Genomic DNA, 19271 nt, shown 5'->3' with positions numbered 1-19271 from the left:
TCTATATATGTCAGCTCTTAATGATATTATGTATGTTCAGGACCATTTCTTGCATGCACTGAACTGGAAAATTTGCACTATTTCTATATGCTTTCATTTTCTTTTTTTTTTTTTCATTTAAATTTTATTGCTAAAATATGCTCAGGTTTTGCACTGCACATGGGTAGCTCTACATGGTGCAAATGTAGTATGCTATATCAGAAGTCAGACAACTTAAATTCTAGTTGTAGTTCTGCTGCCAACACTGGGATCTGGCACAATTCTTTTTCCTTTCCTGAGTCTTAATTTTTCAGCTTCTTTTTTATTTTTTTAATTATACTTTAAGTTCTAGGGCACGTGTGCACAACGTGCAGGTTTGTTACATAGCTATAGATGTGCCATGTTGGTTTGCTGCACCCATCAACTCGTCACTTAACATTAGATATTTCTCCTGATGCTATCCCTCCCCCAGCCACCCACCCCAAGATAGGCCCCGGTGTATGATGTTCCCCGACCTGTGTCCAGATGTTCTCATTGTTTAGTTCCCACCTATGAGTGAGAACATGCAGTGTTTGGTTTTCTGTCCTTGTGATAGTTTGCTCAGAATGATAGTTCCAGCTTCATCCATGTCCCTGCAAAGGACATGAACTCATCCTTTTTACGGCTTCATACTATTCCATGGTGTATATGTGCTACATTTTCTTAATCCAGTCTATCATTGATAGACATTTGGGTTGGTTCCAAGTCTTTGCTATTGTGAGTAGTGCTGCAATAAACATACGTGTGCATGTGTCTTTATAGCAGCATGATTTGTAATCCTTGGGGTATGTACCCAGTAATGGGATTGCTGGGTCAAATGGTATTTCTAGTTCTAGATCCTTGAGGAATCGCCACACTGTCTTCCACAATGGTTGAACTAGTTTACACTCCCACCAACTGTATAAAAGTGTTCCTATTTCTCCACCTCCTCTCCAGCATCTGTTGTTTCCTGACTTTTTAATGATCACCATTCTAACTGGTGTGAGATGGTATCTCATTGTGGTTTTCATTTGCATTTCTCTGATGACCAGTGCTGATGAGCATTTTTTCATGTGTCTGTGGGCTGCATAAATGTCTTCATTTGAGAAATGCCTGTTCATATCCTTCGCCCACTTTTTGATGGGGTTGTTTGTTTTTTTCTTGTAAATTTTTTAAAATTCTTTGTAGATTCTGGATATTAGCCCTTTGTCAGATGAGTAGATTGCAAAACTTTTCTCCCATTCTGTAGGTTGCCTGTTCACTCTGATGGTAGTTTCTTTTGCTGTGCAGAAGCTCTTTAGTTTAATTAGATCCCATTTGTCAATTTTGGCTTTTGTTGCCATTGTTTTTGGTGTTTTAGTCATGAAGCCCTTGCCCATGCCTATGTCCTGAATGGCATTGCCTAGGTTTTCTTCTAGGGTTTTTATGGTTTTAGGTCTAACATTTAAGTCTTTAATCCATCTTGAATTAATTTTTGTATAAGGTGTAAGGAAGGGATCCAGTTTCAGCTTTCTACATATGGCTAGCCAGTTTTCCCAGCACCATTTATTAAACAGAGTATCCTTTCCCCATTTCTTCTTTTTGTCGGGATTGTCAAAGATCAGATGGTTGTAGATGTGTGGTGTTATTTCTGAGGCCTCTGTTCTGTTCCATTGGTCTATATCTCTGTTTTGGTACCAGTACCATGCTGTTTTGGTTACTGTAGCCTTGTAGTATAGTTTGAAGTCAGGTGGCATGATGCCTCCAGCTTTGTTCTTTTTGCTTAGTTATTGACTTGGCAATACAAGCTCTTTTTTGGTTCCATATGAAATTTAAGGTAGTTTTTTTCCAATTCTGTTAAGAAAATCATTGGTAGCTTGATGGGGGTGGCATTGAATCTATAAATTACCTTGGAAAGTATGGCCATTTTCATGATATTGATTCTTCCTATCCATGACCATGGAATATTCTTCCATTTGTTTGTGTCCTCCTTTATATCTTCAAGCAGTGGTTTGCAGTCTCCTTGAAGAGGTCCTTCACATCCCTTGTAAGTTGGATTCCTAGGTATTTTATTCTTTTTGTAGCAATTGTGAATGGGGGTTCACTCATGATTTGGTTGTTTGTTATTGGTGTATAGGAATGCTTGTGATTTTTGCACATTGATTTCATATCCTGAGACTTTGCTGAAGTTGCTTATCAGCTTAAGGAGATTTTTGGGCTTTCTAAATATACCCATTTACATTTAAGGTTAATACTGTTATGTGTGAATTTGATCCTGACATTATGTTAGCTGGTTATTTTGCCCATTAGTTGATGCAGTTTCTTCCTAGCATTGACGGTCTTTACAATTTTGCATGTTTTTGCAGTGGCTAGTACCGATTTTTCCTTTCCATGTTTAGTGCTTCCTTCAGGAGCTCTTGTAAGGCAGGCCTGTTGGTGGTGAGAAAATCTCTTAGCATTTGCTTGTCTGTAAAGGATTTCATTTCTCCTTCACTTAGGAAGCTTAGTTTGGCAGGATATGAAATTCTGAGTTGAAAATTCTTTTCTTTAAGAATGTTGAATATTGGCCCCCACTCTCTTCTGGCTTGTAGAGTTTCTGCAAGAGATCTGCTGTCAGTCTGATGGGCTTCCCTTTGTGGGTAACCTGACCTTTTCTCTGGCTGCCCTTAACATTTTTTCCTTCATTTCAACCTTGGTGAATCTGACAATTATGTGTCTTGGGGTTGCTCTTCTTGAGGAGTATCTTTGTGGTGTTCTCTGTATTTCCTGAATTTGAATGTTGGACTGCCTTGCTAGGTTGGGGAAGTTCTCCTGGATAATATCCTGAAGAGAGTTTTCCAACTTGGTTCCATTCTCCCTATCACTTTCAGATACACCAATCAAAAGTAGATTTGGTCTTTTCACATAGTCCCATATTTCTTGGAGGCTTTGTTTGTTTCTTTTTACTCTTTTTTCTCTAAACTTCTTCTCACTTTATTTCATTCATTTGATTTTCAATCACTGATACCCTTTCTTTCGCTTGATCGAATCGGCTGCTGAAGTTTGTGCATGTGTCACGTAGTTCTCGTGCCATGGTTTTCAGCTCCATCAGGTCATTTAAGGTCTTCTCTACACTGTTTATTCTAGTTAGCCATTTATCTAATCTTTTTTCAAGGTTTTTAGCTTCCTTGTGATGGGTTTGAACATCCTCCTTTAGCTCAGACAAGTTTGTTATTACCGACCTTCTGAAGCCTCCTTCTGTCTACTCATCAAAGTCATTCTCCATCCAGCTTTGTTTCATTGCTGAAAAGGAGCTGCAGTCCTTTGGAAGATAAGAGGCACTCTGGTTTTTAGAATTTTCAGCTTTTCTGCTCTGGTTTCTCCTTGTCTTTGTGGTTTTATCTACCTTTGGTCTTTGATGTTGGAGACCTACAGATGGGGTTTTGGTATTGATGTCCTTTTTGTTGATGTTGATGCTATTCCTTTCAGGTCCCTCAGCTGCAGGTCTGTTGGAGTTTGCTGGAGGTCCACTCCGGACCCTGTTTGCCCGGGTATCACCAGCGGAGGCTGCAGAACAGCAAATATTGCAGCCTGATCCTTCCTCTGAAAGCTTCGTTTCAGAGGGGTACCTGCCTGTATGAGGTGTCTGTCAGCCCCTACTGGGAGGTGTCTCCCAGTTAGGCTACACAGGGTCAGGAGGAGGCAGTCTGTCCATTCTCAGAGCTCAAATGCCAAGCTGGGAGAACCACTGCTCTCTTCAGAGCTGTCAGAGAGGGACGTTTAATTCTGCAGAAGTTTCTGCTGCCTTTTGTTCAGCTATGCCCTGCCCTCAGAGGTGGAGTCAACAGAGGTAGCAGGCCTTGCTGAGCTGTGGTGTCGTCCGCCCAGTTTGGGCTTCCCTGGCCGCTGTGTTTGTCTACTCAAGCCTCAGCAATGGTGGACACCCCTCCGCTTGCCAGGCTGCTGCCTCACAGGTTGATCTCAAGACTGCTGTGCTAGCAGTGAGCAAGGATTTGTGGGCATAGGACCTTCCGTCTCAGGCATGGGATATAATCTCCTGGTGTGCCATTTGCTTAAACCATTGGAAAAGCAGTATTTAGGTGGGAATGTCCCGTTTTTCCAGGTACAGTATGTCACGGCTTCCCTTGGCTAGGAACGGGAAATCCCCCAACCCCTTGCACTTCCCAGGTGAGGTGATGCCCGCCCGCTTCGGCTTGCCCTCCATGGGCTGCACCCACTGTCCAACCAGTCCCAATGAGATGAACCATGTACCTCAGCTGGAAATGCAGAAATCACCTGTCTTCCGTGTCAATCACGCTGGGAGCTGGAGACCGGAGCTGTTCCTATTTGGCCATCTTGGAACGGACCACCTATGCTTTCATTTCCTATGTCCTGCAAATAAATTTAAGAAAACTTATTTGAGACCAAAATAAGTTTAACAGATATATAGCTAATTCTCAGACTAATTAGACCAAGGGAAATTGTGACCCTGAAGTAAACATAATGGAAAACACTCTTCAGAAAATACTCTTCAGAACTGCTCTGGTTCTTGGGAAGTGGCCTATTTCTATGAAATAGTCACTGCATCTAAGAATGGTGAAGCTGAGTTTAGAGAAACTAGCTCATCAACATCCCTAGCTCATAATGAAGTAAGCAGAGATGAGTGTCCAAGGAGTTCAACTGCAGTGTCCATACTCTTAACCAATTCCCAGTACCTGTACCACAGGATTACAGTCCCTCAACAAGTCATGGCATTGAAGGAAGATAATCCAGAGAGGGCTACCCTTGCAGCTTTGGGGGCCAAAAATGCAATTTCAGGTGATTTTAACCATCTGTAAGTTCTTGAGACTGCCACTAAGAGGAATGAGGAAATGTTTATAAAGTTTTATTTTATTTTATTTTATATTTACCTCTGGCTATAATAGCTGGTTTTTGTGAGCCAGGGAAAAAGGTAGGAGAGGTACCAAGGTCATAGGAAAGAATGGAGTGAGTGAGGGGAAAACCTTATGAAGTTTATATTATTGTAAGCAGATTCACTTTTTTCTTTTAATGCACAAGATCTTAAAGAAAAAGAAGAAAAAGAACCAGCACCTATTAATCAGCATTACCAAGCAGTCAGCTATGTGCTTTATGTACCTTATTTCACTTAAAACTTGCATTAATCCTACAGTGATGTTCAGTCAGGATAAGGTAGGTTATCCTGTAGAAGCCAATCTCAGTAGCTTAAAATAGAAGATTTACAGATCCAGGTGATTCTCATAGGCACTTGTCCTTCACTGGTGGCACAGCCTTGCAAGTCTATATCATATCAACACATGCTTCCAAAATTGTTCCAGAAAAGAGATATTTCTGTAAAGTTTCACAATGCCAATTAATGCCTCTTTCCAGAAATGACATATTACTTCCACTTGTACCTCACTGCCCAAAACAAGTTATGGCATCATGCATAAACTCAATGGAGAAGAGAATAACATTCCTTCGTTTTGGCTCAAGGCATGAGAGCCAGAAATACTGGTGAGCAGCACAATGTCTATCACAAAATGTGGCTTCCTACTTTGAAGGTGAAGAACATCAGATTGAGAGAAACATTTAACAACTTGGGCAAAATCACACTGCTCATTAATGCTATACTGGAATGCAAAGACCCCAAATTTATGTTCTTTCCATTGCATCATGTCACTTCACATATATTTTCTTTCATATTTGTATTAATGTAACACACAAAGCAAGTATATTCCCTGCTTCAATCAATGCAGAAGTGAGCATAATAGCTTATTTCATAGCCAGATAAACAGAAGTGTACCAGTTATTGTAAGAACCACTAATATAATTATGTACTTTGAAATGAGTCATTCTTATTCACTGTTGATAGTGAGATAAGATACTTTCAATTTTGTTGTATTGGTTGTATTTTTTATTTTTTTATTTTTTTGTTTTCTAAAGGACTTTGCAGTCATGCCTCATGAACCAACCTGTGTTGAGCACTTACAGCATAGTAAAACTCACAGCAGGCAGTTCAAAGGAAGTACCCCAATTAGGCTAAGAACATTTTCCAGAGTCAAGGAAGCCTTCTCCACATTTAGAGCATGGTCTATGGATCAGTGAAGACAGTAGTTCAAAGGGACTAGTCAGTTTAGTAAAATAAGTACCCTGGTTACGCATTAAATTTGCCTCTGTAAATAAAGTACAGTGAGTTTCCCTTTGATCTTATGAAGATAGTTCAGTATGCTATACATAGCACAGAGATGAAAGTAGATGAGGCTGCTTAGAATGAAATATGCCACCAAGTGATATAAAGCTTTCAAACGCTTCTGAGCAGAAGCAGAAATAATCTTACAAGTAATGTCCTTGCTTTGCAATATTTTCATTGGGCATTTGGCATTAATTTCAGGTTATTTTTTATTATGAGTAAACAATGTTTGCTGCAGGAAATGTTATAAAAATGAGGTGTAAATATGATCAATGATTTATGATAGGCTGCCTGTATCTGTTTTCATTTCTTTAAAATTATATCTAGCTTTCATATTATTTCATCAAGAATCCCTTGTCAATCTCCTCTCTGGCCAAGACATTAATTTTTTTTAATTTAATAAAAATACCTCTATATCCATGTATTTTCTCTTTCACTAGCTGGCTGGCATGACTTGTCTTACTGTTGGTAGAGGGTGGTGCATTAAAAAATGGAAAATAAGGGGAAGTATGATTACTGTATTTTCTATTTCAGTGGCCCACTGCTAGCTTCTGATAGCTTTCTTCTGATGCATATCCTTCCTCAAATGTCAATTGTTATCCTAGTTTTGAATAAATCCAGGCCAAGGTTTTTGCTAATAGTTAGCTTTTATTCTGGGGACTAGCATTTTAATGGAGGATTTGAATCCAAAGGAATGGATTCCTGTTGGAGGAACTTTTAACACAGATAATACGTGGAGGGTCAGAAGTAGGTGGGATAGTGTGCACCAACAGCCTCCCACTCATTTCACCTGTTTGGAGAGCTGACCCTGGTTTAGGGATACAGATAGTATGTAAAATAATTCTTAGTCCTCCTTTGTAGCAGTATAATTTTATAGTCCGTGTTAAAAGTTTATTGAAAAAAAACCCTATTTTTTAAAAACCCAAAATTATTTACTTTTAGTATTTACATGATTGCATTTTTCTTTGACAAATCTTGAAAAGTACCTATTTTTTTTAATTGGATCATTATCATAGCAATGTTTTCCATTTTTTGTTTAGAACTTATTTTTAATAAATTATGTTCATACTTGACAATATGCTTCCTGAGGTTTAAAATACATTTATATGTTTTTAAAATCAGGAGAAAATTATACATGGATAAATGCAGAACTATATTTCTGTATCTACAAGCCAGTTATGGTAGGCAGAATGATGACCACCCAAGTATCCCTGTTCTAATTCCTGGCATCTGTTACCATACATGAATAAGGGGACTTTGAAGATGGGAGTTAATCTTGAGGACCTTGAGATCCAGAGATTATTCTGGATTATCCAGGTAGGCCCAATCTAATGTCATGAATCCTTAAAAGAACCTTCTGGATAAAGAGAGAATCAAGGGAAGAATGGTCAGAGAGATGGAAGAAGGCGCCACAATACAACACATAGAGACTGCCTCTACCAACTGAAAAAGACAAAACAATGGATCATCCCTAGAGTAGTCCTGCTGACATCTTGATTTTAAACCAGTGAGACCTGTTAGCTTTCTGACCTCCACATTTTTAAGATGTTGCATTTGTATTGTTTTAAGCCACTGAATTTGTGGTAGTTTGTTACAGCTACAACAGAAAAACAATACATGGGCCTACCACCCCAAATGTACCTGATCTTCAAAGCTAGGCTGGGTCAGGCCTGGTTAGTATTTGGATGGAAGTCCAAAAAAGGCTCTTGAGACTCAGAAAAATAATACAGATTTTGATTATGAATGGGGTTTGAACTCATGCAGCACACAATATACTGGGTATTAACTTTAACTAGAGAAAAATAAATGTGTAGGAATACAATTTAATAACAATTTGGAAAAATAAAGCTACCTACATCATTTCATTTAATGACTTTTTGTGTATAGGAGTTTTTATTCAAAATGAAAAGAGCTTTATTGATTTTTCTAATTATATGCATATCATATGAACGCTGATTTACACAGAAAGAAACAAACAGAGTTTGTTTTTGACTTTCTGTGTCAAAATCTTATTAAGCCATTTGAAACATTAGTATCTTGAGAGATCTGCCATTAACATTTTGATGACTTGATGGAAACTGAAAACATTCTGTTCTCGTTCCCAGTTGATATTTCAGTGAGTTTAGACCACTAGATTGGTAATAATTTTCCATCAGGATTTTGATATTATTGTTTCATTTTTCTTTCTGTTATACTGTCTCCCTTCCATGTTATAGTATTTTCTTGGATAACCTCTATGTAATGTTTCCAGATAAAATGGATACATTTTATATGGAAATAAAATGCCTGTTTGAATTTAAGTTTCAGATAAATATATACTTTTTTTTTTAGCGTAAATAGGTCTCAAATAAGTATGACATCTACTTATACCAAAAAAAATCATTGTTTATTCAAAATTCAAATTTGATCATCCTGTGTTTTTATTTGCTAAATCTGGCAATGTTACCAGTATGATTTGGTTACCTTAAGACTGGGAGACTAAAAATATAGTTGGAAACTCTGAGCACATACAGGTTTGCTGATATTGACCTCTACAGTAGAGTGTGCTGCACAAATTTTTCAGAAATCCTTCACAATACAATCTTCACAACAGAATCTTTAGTCTTCTCTCTTAAGCTGGACAGATTCTTCAGAGAAGAATCTCCTAGTGGCCTACATGGGATTCTAGAGTCAGCATTCTGAGAGCCCAGTAAGAAAAGGATGCTGGAAGACTGGGATGGGAGCCTCTATATTTGACACTTAGTTCCATCATAGCCTTTTAATCTTCCTGTTTTTGGTAGAGGACTTGCTTTTTCAATGGTGCCTCTCCAAAGCAACTGTTCAGCTAGGATGTCAGAGTGGCAGCACCCCAGTGCTTGGGAATTGAGAAGGGAGTATGGATTGAACTAAGGACTAGGGCAGCTCTAATAGCTACTGTCCATTTATTCCTATTTTAGACACGTGAGCTTATTTTACTCCCAGTTCCAGAGGTACTTATTGTTGGAAGATCCTGTATTTTTAAGTACCCTGAAATGTAAATTGGGGTTTCTTAGCTTTTCTCATTGTCTGAGATTTGTAATTTCTTCAGTTTACTAAATCAGCCTCTACTTATCAATTTGCTTTTCTAATTGTTATTTTATTTCCAGGTGTGTATTTTTCTGTTCTTTCCCTTCTTGTGGATTTAATTTTTTAAAAATTTCTTTCCTTTAATTTTAGCAAAGTGTAAGGAGGGTAACACAATTAAATACCTGTGTTATCCCATTTTAAATTGGAACCCAATAGTCTTTTAATATTGACACTGAAATATTTTTAAAATAGGCTATAGATTATCATTAGCTTCCTTCCATAAACCTTCAGGCATGTATTAGAGATTCCAAACCATTTTTCTTTATAAAAAGTTAGGAACCAACTTTTAACACTTATTTGATATATTTAAGCTATGTCCAGACACACTTTGGGTTGGGTGGGGGGAGGTAGCAGAGAAAGACTGAAGAGAAATACACCGAATCTTAATAGGAATTGTTTCTAGGTTTAGACTATGGGTGATTTTTCCTTCTACTTTTTCTGTACTTTGCAAATTTTTTATCATTGTTCTATTTATAGATGAAAGTACATTAGAGAAAGGCTTTTGTAAACTGCAAAACCCTCTACCAATATTTCTTGTAGTGTCTTCTATGAAACATAACTCCATGCAAAAGTATTCAATGGTTAAATATACTTGGGAAATGCCTTAAATTCTATGAGGGTAAGGACTTTGGTTTGCTCATTATCGTGCTCCCCTATCATGCAGGACAATGCCTGGTAAAGAGTAGGTACTTAGTACACATCATATTTTATCAATTCTAGGACACATATTTTTTCATTTTTAGTGCCATTAAATTTTAATTGGTGGCATCTTCTGATTTTGGCTGAGTGGCAGTAAGGTCTTACTTTTCATTACCTACACATACTTGAACCTGCTTCTTATTTCTGCTGGCGTTAGTGACAACTCAAACCCATGAGTGTGTCAGTCAGCAAACCACTCAAAGACCATTTGGGAGAAGGAATATGACTCCTGATTGCTGTATGAAAACATGTCTTTGACATATTTGGTAAAATTAAAAATAGGCTGTATTAGTCTGTTTTCATGCTGCTGATAAGGACATACCTGAGACTGGACAATTTACAAAAGAAAGAAATTTAGTGGACTTACAATTCAACAGGGCTGGGGAGGCCTCACAATCATGGCAGAGGGTGAAAGACACATTTCACATGGCAGCAGACAAGAGAAGAGAGCTTGTGCAGGGAAACTCCCCTTTTTAAAACCATCAGACCTCATGAGACATTCACTGTCACAAGAATGGCATGGGAGAGAACTGCCCCCATGATTCAACTACCTCCCACCAGGTCCCTCCTGCAACACATGGAAATTCAAGGTGAGATTTGGGTGGGGACACAACCAAACCATATTTGTCCCTGGCCCTTCCCGAGTCTCATATCATCACATTTCAAAACCAATCCTGCCTTCCAAACAGTCCCCCAATGTCTTAAGTCATTTGGCATTAACTCAAAAGTCCACAGTCCAAAGTCGTATCTGAGACAAGGCAAGTCCCTTCTGCCTATGAGCCTGTAAAATTAAAAGCAAGTTACTTACTTCCTAGATACAACTGGGGTATAGGCATTGGGTAAATATAGCCATTCAAAATGGGAGAAATTGGCCAAAATGAAGGTGCTACAGGCCTCATACAAATCTGAAATCCAGTGAAGCAGTCAAATCTTAAAGCTCCAAAATGACCTCCTTTGACCTTATGTCTCACACCCAGGTCATGCTGATGCAAGAGGTGGGTTCCCATGGTCTTGAACAGCTACCCCTTGTGGCTTTGCAGGGTACAGCCACCTTCCCAGCTGCTTTCATGGGCTGGTGTTGAATGTCTGCAGCTTTTCCAGGCACAAGGTGCAAGCTTTCAGTAGGTCTACCACTCTGGGGTCTGGAGGACAGTGGCCCTCTTCTCACAGCTCCACTAAGAAGTGCCCCAATAGGGACTCTGTGTGGGGGCTCTGACCCCACACTTCCCTTCTGCACTGCCCTAGCAGAGGTTCCCCTTGAGGGCCCCGCCTCTGCAGCAGACTTCTGCCTGTGAATCTAGGCATTTCCATACATCTTCTGAAATCTAGGCAGGCGTTCCCAAACCCCAGCTCTTAACTTCTGTGCACTGGAAGATACAGCACCATATAGAAGCTTCCAAGGCTTGGGGCTTGCACCCTCTGAAGCCACAACCTGAACTCTATGTTGGCCTCATTCACCCATGGCTGGAGCTGCTGGGACACAGGGCACCAAGTCACTAGGCTGTACACAGCATAGGAACCCTGGGCCTGGCCCACGAAACCATTTTGTCCTCCTAGGCCTCCGGACCAGTGATTGGAGGGGCTGCTGTGAAGACCTCTGACATGCCCTGGAGACATTTTCTCCATTGTCTTGGGGATTAACATTCGGCTCCTCATTACTTATACAAATTTCTGCAGCTGGCTTGAATTTCTCAGCAAATAGAATTTTCTTTTCTATTACATTTTCAGGCTGCAAATTTCCAAACTTTTGTGCTCTGTTTCCCTTATAAAACTGAATGCCTTTAACAGCACCCAAGTCACATCTTGAATGCTTTGCTTCTTAGAAATTTTTTTCTGCCAGATACGGTAAATCATCTCTCTCAAATTCAAAGTTCCACAAATCTCTAGGGCAGGGACAAAATGCCACCAGTCTCTTTGCAAAAACACAACAAGAGTCACCTTTGCTGTAGTTCCCAACAAGTTCCCCATTGCTATCCAAGACCACCTCAGGCTGGATTTTATTGTCCATATTGCTATCAGCATTTTGGGCAAAGCCATTCAACAAGTCCCTAGGAAGTTCCAAAATTTCCCACATTTTCCTTTCTTATTTTGAGGCCTCCAAACTGTTCCAGCCTCTGCTTGTTACTTAGTTCCAAAGTTGCTTCCACATTTTTGGGTATCTTTTCAGCAGCACCCCATTCTCAGTACCAATTTACTGTATTTGTTCATTTTCGTGCTGCTGATAAAGACATATCTCAGACTGGGCAATTTACAAAAGAAAGAGGTTTAATGGATTTAAAGTTCCACGTGGCTGGAGAGGCCTCACAATCATGGCGGAAGGTGAAAGGCATGTCTCACATGGTGGCAGACAAGAGAACAGAGCTTGTGCAGGGAAACTCTTCTTTTTAAAACCATCAGATCATGTGAGACATTCACTATCATGAGACCAGCATGAGAAAGACCTATCACCACCATGATTCAATTATGTCCCATTGGGTACCTCCCACAACACGTGGGATTTCAAGATGAGATTTTGGTGGAGACACAGTGAAACCATATCATATGACATCATCAAAACTAAGACAGAAATGTCATTGGCTTGGAAGAAAATCTTAGATCCTTCCTTGAAACGTTTCAGCCTTGATGCTGTTGATGGAACAGAGGACATTATATGCGGAACAACATGAGTATCAATGACACTGGGCCAAAAAGTGACCTAGTATAGTTAAATTTTGAGTGTAAAATACTATAGTTGACCCTTGGACAACATGAATTTGAACTACATGGGTCTACTTATTTGTGTATTTTTTAAATAAACACATTGGAAAATTTTTGGAGATTTGTAACAATTTGTAAAAAAAAAAAAACCATGCAAACTGTTTAGCCTAGAAATCTAGAAAATATTCAGAAAAAGTTATGTATGTCATAAATGCATCAAATACACGAAGACACAAGTCTATTTTTATCATTTACTACCATAAAATATGCACAGCTCTATTATAAATAGTTAAAATTTATCAAAACTTACACACATCCCTTACAGATCATACATACATGGTACCATTTGCAGTCAAGAGAAATGAAAAGAAAAAGTAAAGATGCAGTATTAAATCATAACTGCATAAAATTAACTGTAGGCATACTGTAATTTTGTAATAATTTCATAGCCATCTCCTGTTGCTATGGCAGTGAGCTCCAGTTTTGGTAGTATCTGCTTAAAATGCCATGTGCTGCTAATCATCTCCATGTGAGCCATTCATCTCTCCAGCAAACTGCACATCACATTAAAAAATTGTCCCTCACAGTTCTTGTGCATTTTTCATCATGTTTTGTGCAATATTGTAAATCTTGAATGACACCATGGGACCCATATTAAGCGCTGCTAGTGATGCTGGAAGTGTTCCCAAGAAAAAGAGAGAAGGATGACATTACAAAAAACGTTGAATTGCTTGATATGTACTTTAGATTGAGGTCTGCAGATGCCGTTTCTTGCTATTTCAAGATAAACGAATCCATTGTAAGGAATATTGTAAAAAAAAGAAACAGAAATTCATAAAGTGGTCACTGCAGCTATGTCAGCAGGCACAAAAATCATGCATTTTTTGCAAAATACCTTTTTATCTTGCATTGAAAATGCAGCTCTTATGTGGGTCCAGGATTTCTATAGGAAAGGCACACCTATAGACTCTAATATGATTTGAGAAAAAGCAGTCATTATATGACAACCTGAAGCAAAAAGAAGGTGAAAGATCTAAAGCTGGAGAATTTAGTGCCAGCAAAGGATGGTTTGATACTTTTAGTAAAAATGTCAAGATAACAGAAGCAACTTCTGCTGACCAAGAGGCAATACATGAGTTTCCAGACACTGTTAAGAAAATGATTAAGGGGAAAATATATCTGCCTGAAGAGTTTTTAATGAAGATGAAAGTGTGCCCTATTCTAGAAAAAAAACATGTCACTAAGGCCGTTTATTAGTAAGAAAATGAAGTAAGCACCAAGATTTAAGGCAGGAACAGGCTAACTCTACTGTTTTGCACAAAGGCAGTCAAGTTTATAATCCAGACTACTTTTATATATAAAGCTGCTAATCCCTGAGCCTTGAAGGGAAAAGATAAACACCAGCTGCTACTCTTTTGGTTGTACAAGAAGGCCTGGACAACGAGAACCTTTTTTTCTGGATTGGTTCCACCAATGCTTTGTCTCTGAAATCAGGAAGTACCTTGCCAGTGAGGGAGTGCCTTTTAAAGTTCTTATGATATTGGACAATAACCCTGGTGACCAAGAAATCCATGAGTTAAACACTGAAGGCATCAACGTGATATGCTTGTCCCCAAACACATATAATTTAGCCTTAGTCCAGATTAGAGAGTCATAAGGACCTTTAAGGCCCATTACAAGGGCTATTCTATGGAAAGGATTGTCAGTGCTATGGAAGAGACCCCAATAAAGAGAACATCCTGAACATCTGGAAGGATTACATCACTGAAGATGCCATCATCATTACAGAAAAAGCTGTGAAAGCCATCAAGCCCCAAACCATAAGTTCCTGCTGGAGGAAACTGTGTCTAGATGTTCTGCATGACTTCATAAGATTTATGACAGATCGAATTAAGGAAATCATGAAAGAGATTGTGGATATGGCCAAAAAAAAAAAAAGGTGAGAAGTGCAAGATTTTAAGATACAGATCCTGGAAAAATTCAAGAGCTAATAGACACCACACCATAGGAGTTAACAGAAGATGACTTGATGGAGATAAGTGTTTCTAAACCAGTGCCAGATGACGAGGAAGAAATTGTAGAAGAAACCATGCTAGAAAACAAGACAATCTGGGAGAAGTTTCAGTGATTCAAGAAAGCCTTGACTTCTTTCTAAGACATGGTCTTTTCTATGATATGGGCACTGAAACTAAAGCAAATGGTGGAAGAAAGATTGGTACCATATAGAAATATTTTTAAAGAAATGAAAAAGCAAAAAAGTCAGACAAGAATGAAAATGTATTTCCATAAAGTTATACTAAGTTTGCCTGCCTCTCCTGTCCCTTTTCCACCTCCTCCATCTCTTCTGCCTCTGCCACTCCTGTCTGTGCAAGACCAAGCCTTCCTCTTTCTTCTCACCCTACTCAATGTGAAGATGATAAGGATGGAGACCTCTTGATGATCCACTTCCTCTCAATGAATATAAATATATGTTTTCTTCCTTATGATTTTCTTAACATTTTTTCTCTAGCTTACTGTATTGTAAGTATACATTATATAATACATATAACATACAAAATATGTGTTAATTTACTGTTCGTGTTATCAGTAAGGTCTCCAGTCAACAGTAGACTATTAGTACTTAAGTTTTTGAGGAGTCAAAAGTTATATACAGATTTTTTGACTTTGCGAGATTTTGTCCAAAGGTCAATTGTATTGGGAATGTCTTATATAGTTTATTTTCCTTTTAATGTAAATACAAGAAAGATATGTATTCAAAATCTTTGCCTAAATAAGTCTAAGGAGGCTTTTAGTAAGCATAAAATAAAAATACTGAGACTTAAGAGACCTTCATCTTTAAGAAGGTCATTGCATAACAGTGTCAGTTTTATTTTAACAGATGGTACTGTCAGGCCTCTGAGCCTAAGCTAAGCCATCATATCCCCTGTGACCTGCACGTACACATCCAGATGGCTGGTTCCTGCCTTAACTGATGACATTCCACCACAAAAGAAGTGAAAATGGCCTGTTCCTGCCTTAACTGATGACATTGTCTTGTGAAATTCCTTCTCCTGGCTCATCCTGCCTCAAAAGCTCCCCTACTGAGCACCTTGTGACCCCCACTCTGCTCGCCAGAGAACAACCCTCCTTTGACTGTAATTTTCCTTTATCTACCCAAATCCTGTAAAACGGCCCCACCCTTATCTCTGTTTGCTAACTCTATTCAGGCTCAGCCCACCTGCACCCAGGTGATTAAAAGCTTTATTGCTCACACAAAGCCTGTTTGGTAGTCTCTTCACATAGACGCACATGAAATTTGGTGCCATGACTTGGATCAGGGGACTTCCCTTGGGAGATCAATCCCGTCCTCCTGCTCTTTGCTCCATGAGAAAGGTCCACCTACGACCTCAAGTCCTCAGACTGACCAGCCCAAGAAACATCTCACCAATTTCAAATCCAGTAAGTGGCCTCTTTTTACTCTCTTCTCCAGCCTCCCTCACTATATCCCTCAACCTCTTTCTCCTTTCAATCTTGGCACCACACTTCAATCTCTCCCTTAATTTCAATTCCTTTCATTTTCTGGTAGAGACAAAGGAGACATGTTTTATCCGTGGACCCAAAACTCCGGTGCCGGTCACAGACTAGGGAAGGCAGCCTTCCCTTGGTGTTTAATCATTGCAGGGATGCCTCTCTGATTATTCACTCAGGTTTCAGAGTTGTCAGACCACACAGGGACGCCTGCCTTGGTCTTTCACCCTTAGCAGCAAGTCCTGCTTTTCTGGGGGAGGGGCAAGTACCCATCCCCTTCTCTCCATGTCTCTACCCCTTCTCCACCTTTCTAGGGGGCAAGAAACCCCCAACCCCTTCTCCTTCACCCTTAGCGGCAAGTCCCGCTTTTCTGGGGGAGGGGCAAGTACCTCAACCTTGTATCTCTGCGCCCTGATCCCTTATTTCCACGCTCCGACCTCTCATATCTCTGTGCCCCGATCCCTTATTTCCATGCCCCAACCTCTTATCTCTGTGCCCTGACCTCTTTCCCCCTTTTCTGGAAAGTAAGAACCCCCAAACTGCTTCCCTCTGTGTCTCTACTCTCCCTTTTCTTTAAACTTGCCTCCTTCACTATAGGCAACCTTCCATCCTCCATTCCTCCTTCTTCTCCCTTAGCCTGTGTTCTTAAGAACATAATCTGCTTTGATGATCCCATACCATGGTGTTTTCTAAGTTCAAATATTTCACTGAATCAAGTGCTTCAATTCTTTTACAAAAAAAAAAAAAAAGAAAAAGAACATAAAACCTCTTCAACTCTCACCTGACCTAAAACCTAAATGCCTTATTTTCTTCTACAATGCCGCTTGACCCCAATACAAACTCGACAGTAGTTCTAAGTGGCCAGAAAATGGCACTTTCGATTTCTCCATCCTACAAGACCTAAATAATTTTTGTTGAAAAATAGGCAAATAGTCTGAGGTGCCTGATGTCCAGGCATTCTTTTACACATCAGTCCCTCCCTAGTCTCTGTGCCCAGTGCAACTCGTCCCAAATCTTCCTTCTTTCCCTCCCACCTGTCCCCTCAGTCCCAACCCCAAGCATCACTGAGTCTTTCCAATCTTCCTTTTCTACAGACCCATCTGACCTCTCCCCTCTTCCCCAGGCTGCTCCTTGCCAGGCTGAGCTAGGTCCCAATTCTTCCTCAGCCTCGGCTCCTCCACCCTATAATCTTTTTATCACCTCCCCTCCTCACACCTGGTCTGGTTTACAGTTTCATTCCATGAGTAGCCCTCCCCTACCTGCCCAGAAATTTCCTCTTAAAAAGGTGGCCGAAGCTAAAGACATAGTCAAGGTTAATGCTCCTTTTTCTTTATCAGACCTCTCTCAAATCAGTGAGCGTTTAGGCTCTTTCATCAAATATGAAAACCCCAGCCCAGTTCATGGCTTGTTCAGCAGCAACCCTGAGATGCTTTACAGCCGTAGACCCTAAAAGGTCAAAAGGCCGTCTTATTCTCAATATACATTTTATTACCCAATCCGCTCCTGACATTAAATAAAACTCCAAAAATTAAATTCCAGCCCTCAGACCCCATAACAGGACTTAACTAACCTCGCCTTCAAGGTGTACAATAATAGAGTAGAGGCAGCCAAGTAGCAATATATTTCTGAGTTGCAATTCTTTGCCTCCACTGTGAGACAAACCCCAGCCACATCTCCAGCACACAAGAACTCCAAACACCTGAACCGCAGCTGCCAAAGTTTACTCCAGAACCTCCTCCCTCAGGAGCTTGCTACAAGTGCCAGAAATCTGGCCACTAGGCCAAGGAATGCCCACAGCCCAGGATTCCTCCTAAGCCGTGTCCCCTCTGTGCAGGACCCCACTGAAAACTGGACTGTTCAACTCACCTGGCAGCCACTTCCAGAGCCCCTAGAACTCTGGCCCAAGGATCTCTGACTGACTGCTTCCCAGATCTTCTCGGCTTAGCAGCTGAAGACTGACACTGCCCGATCACCTCAGAAGCCTACAGGACCATCACAGACACTCTAAGTAACTCTCACAGTAGAAAGTAAGTCCATCCCCTTCTTAATATGGAGGCTACTTACTCCACATTACCTTATTTTCAAGGGCCTGTCTCCCTTGCTTCCATAACTGTTGTGCGTATTGACAGCCAGGCTTCTAAGCCTCTTAAACTCCCCAACTCTGGTGCCAACTCAGACAATACTCTTTTAAGCACTCCTTTTTAGTTCTCCCCACCTGCCCAGTTCCTTTATTAGGTCGAGACAGTTTAACTAAATTATCTGCTTCCCTGACTGTTCCTAGGCTACAGCCACACCTCATTGTTGTCTTTTCCCCCAGTTCAAAGCTTCCTTCACATCCTCCCATTGTATCTCCCCACCTTAACCCACAAGTATAAGACACCTCTACTCCCTCCTTATCGACTAATCATGCGCCCCTTACCATCCCATTAAAACCTAATCACTGTTACCCTGCCCAAAGCCAATATCCCATCCCACAGCATGCTTTGAAAGGATTAAAGCCTGTTATCACTCGCCTGTTACAGCACGGCCTTTTAAAGCCTATAAACTCTCCTTACAATTCCCCCATTTTACCTGTCCTAAAACCAGACAAGGCTTACAGGTTAGTTCAGAATCTGCGCCTTATCAACCAAATTGTTTTGCCTATCTACCCCATAGTGCCAAACCCATATACTCTCCTATCCTCAGTACCTCCCTCTACAACCCATTATTCTGGTCTAGATCTCAAACATGCTTTCTTTATTGCAGCCTTCATCCCAGCCTTTCTTCACTTTCACTTAGACTGACCCTGACACCCATTAGGCTCAGCAAATTACCTAGTCTGTACTGCCACAAGCTTCACAGATAGTCTCCATTACTTCAGTCAAGCCCAAATTTCATCCTCATCTGTTACCTATCTTGGCATAATTCTCATAAAAACACACGTGCTGTCCCTGCTGATCATCTCCAATTGATCTCGCAAACCTCAATCCCTTATAAAACAACAACTCCTTTCCTTCCTAAGCATAGTTAGTGTGGTCGGAATTCTTACACAAGAGCTGGGATGGCACCCTGTAGTGTTTCTGTCCAAACAACTTGACCTTAGTGTTTTAGCCTAGCCCTCATGTCTGCGTGCAGCAGC

General features: G+C 40.2%; 1 protein-coding gene across 4 annotated transcripts in view; it reads right to left on the bottom strand.

Annotated features, from left to right (window-relative positions):
• The window catches only part of LOC129060460 (putative uncharacterized protein encoded by LINC01549), an 85063-nt gene that overhangs the window by 35141 nt on the left and 30651 nt on the right, over positions 1–19271 (bottom strand). For 3 of the 4 annotated variants that reach the window (XR_008527207.1, XR_008527206.2, XR_008527208.1), the window contains exon 2: positions 4228–4347. The gene's annotated coding sequence lies outside the window, so the exon portion shown is untranslated. Of the gene's footprint in view, positions 1–4227; positions 4348–5091; positions 5286–19271 lie in introns of those variants that run through there. The other variant, XR_008527209.2, reaches the window with a different exon arrangement.

This window comes from Pongo abelii, chromosome 6 (genome assembly GCF_028885655.2).
Source record: "Pongo abelii isolate AG06213 chromosome 6, NHGRI_mPonAbe1-v2.0_pri, whole genome shotgun sequence".
Taxonomy (NCBI): domain Eukaryota; kingdom Metazoa; phylum Chordata; class Mammalia; order Primates; family Hominidae; genus Pongo; species Pongo abelii.
The sequence above is the reverse complement of the archived record's forward strand: the minus strand, read 5'-3'. Positions and strand labels throughout refer to the sequence as shown.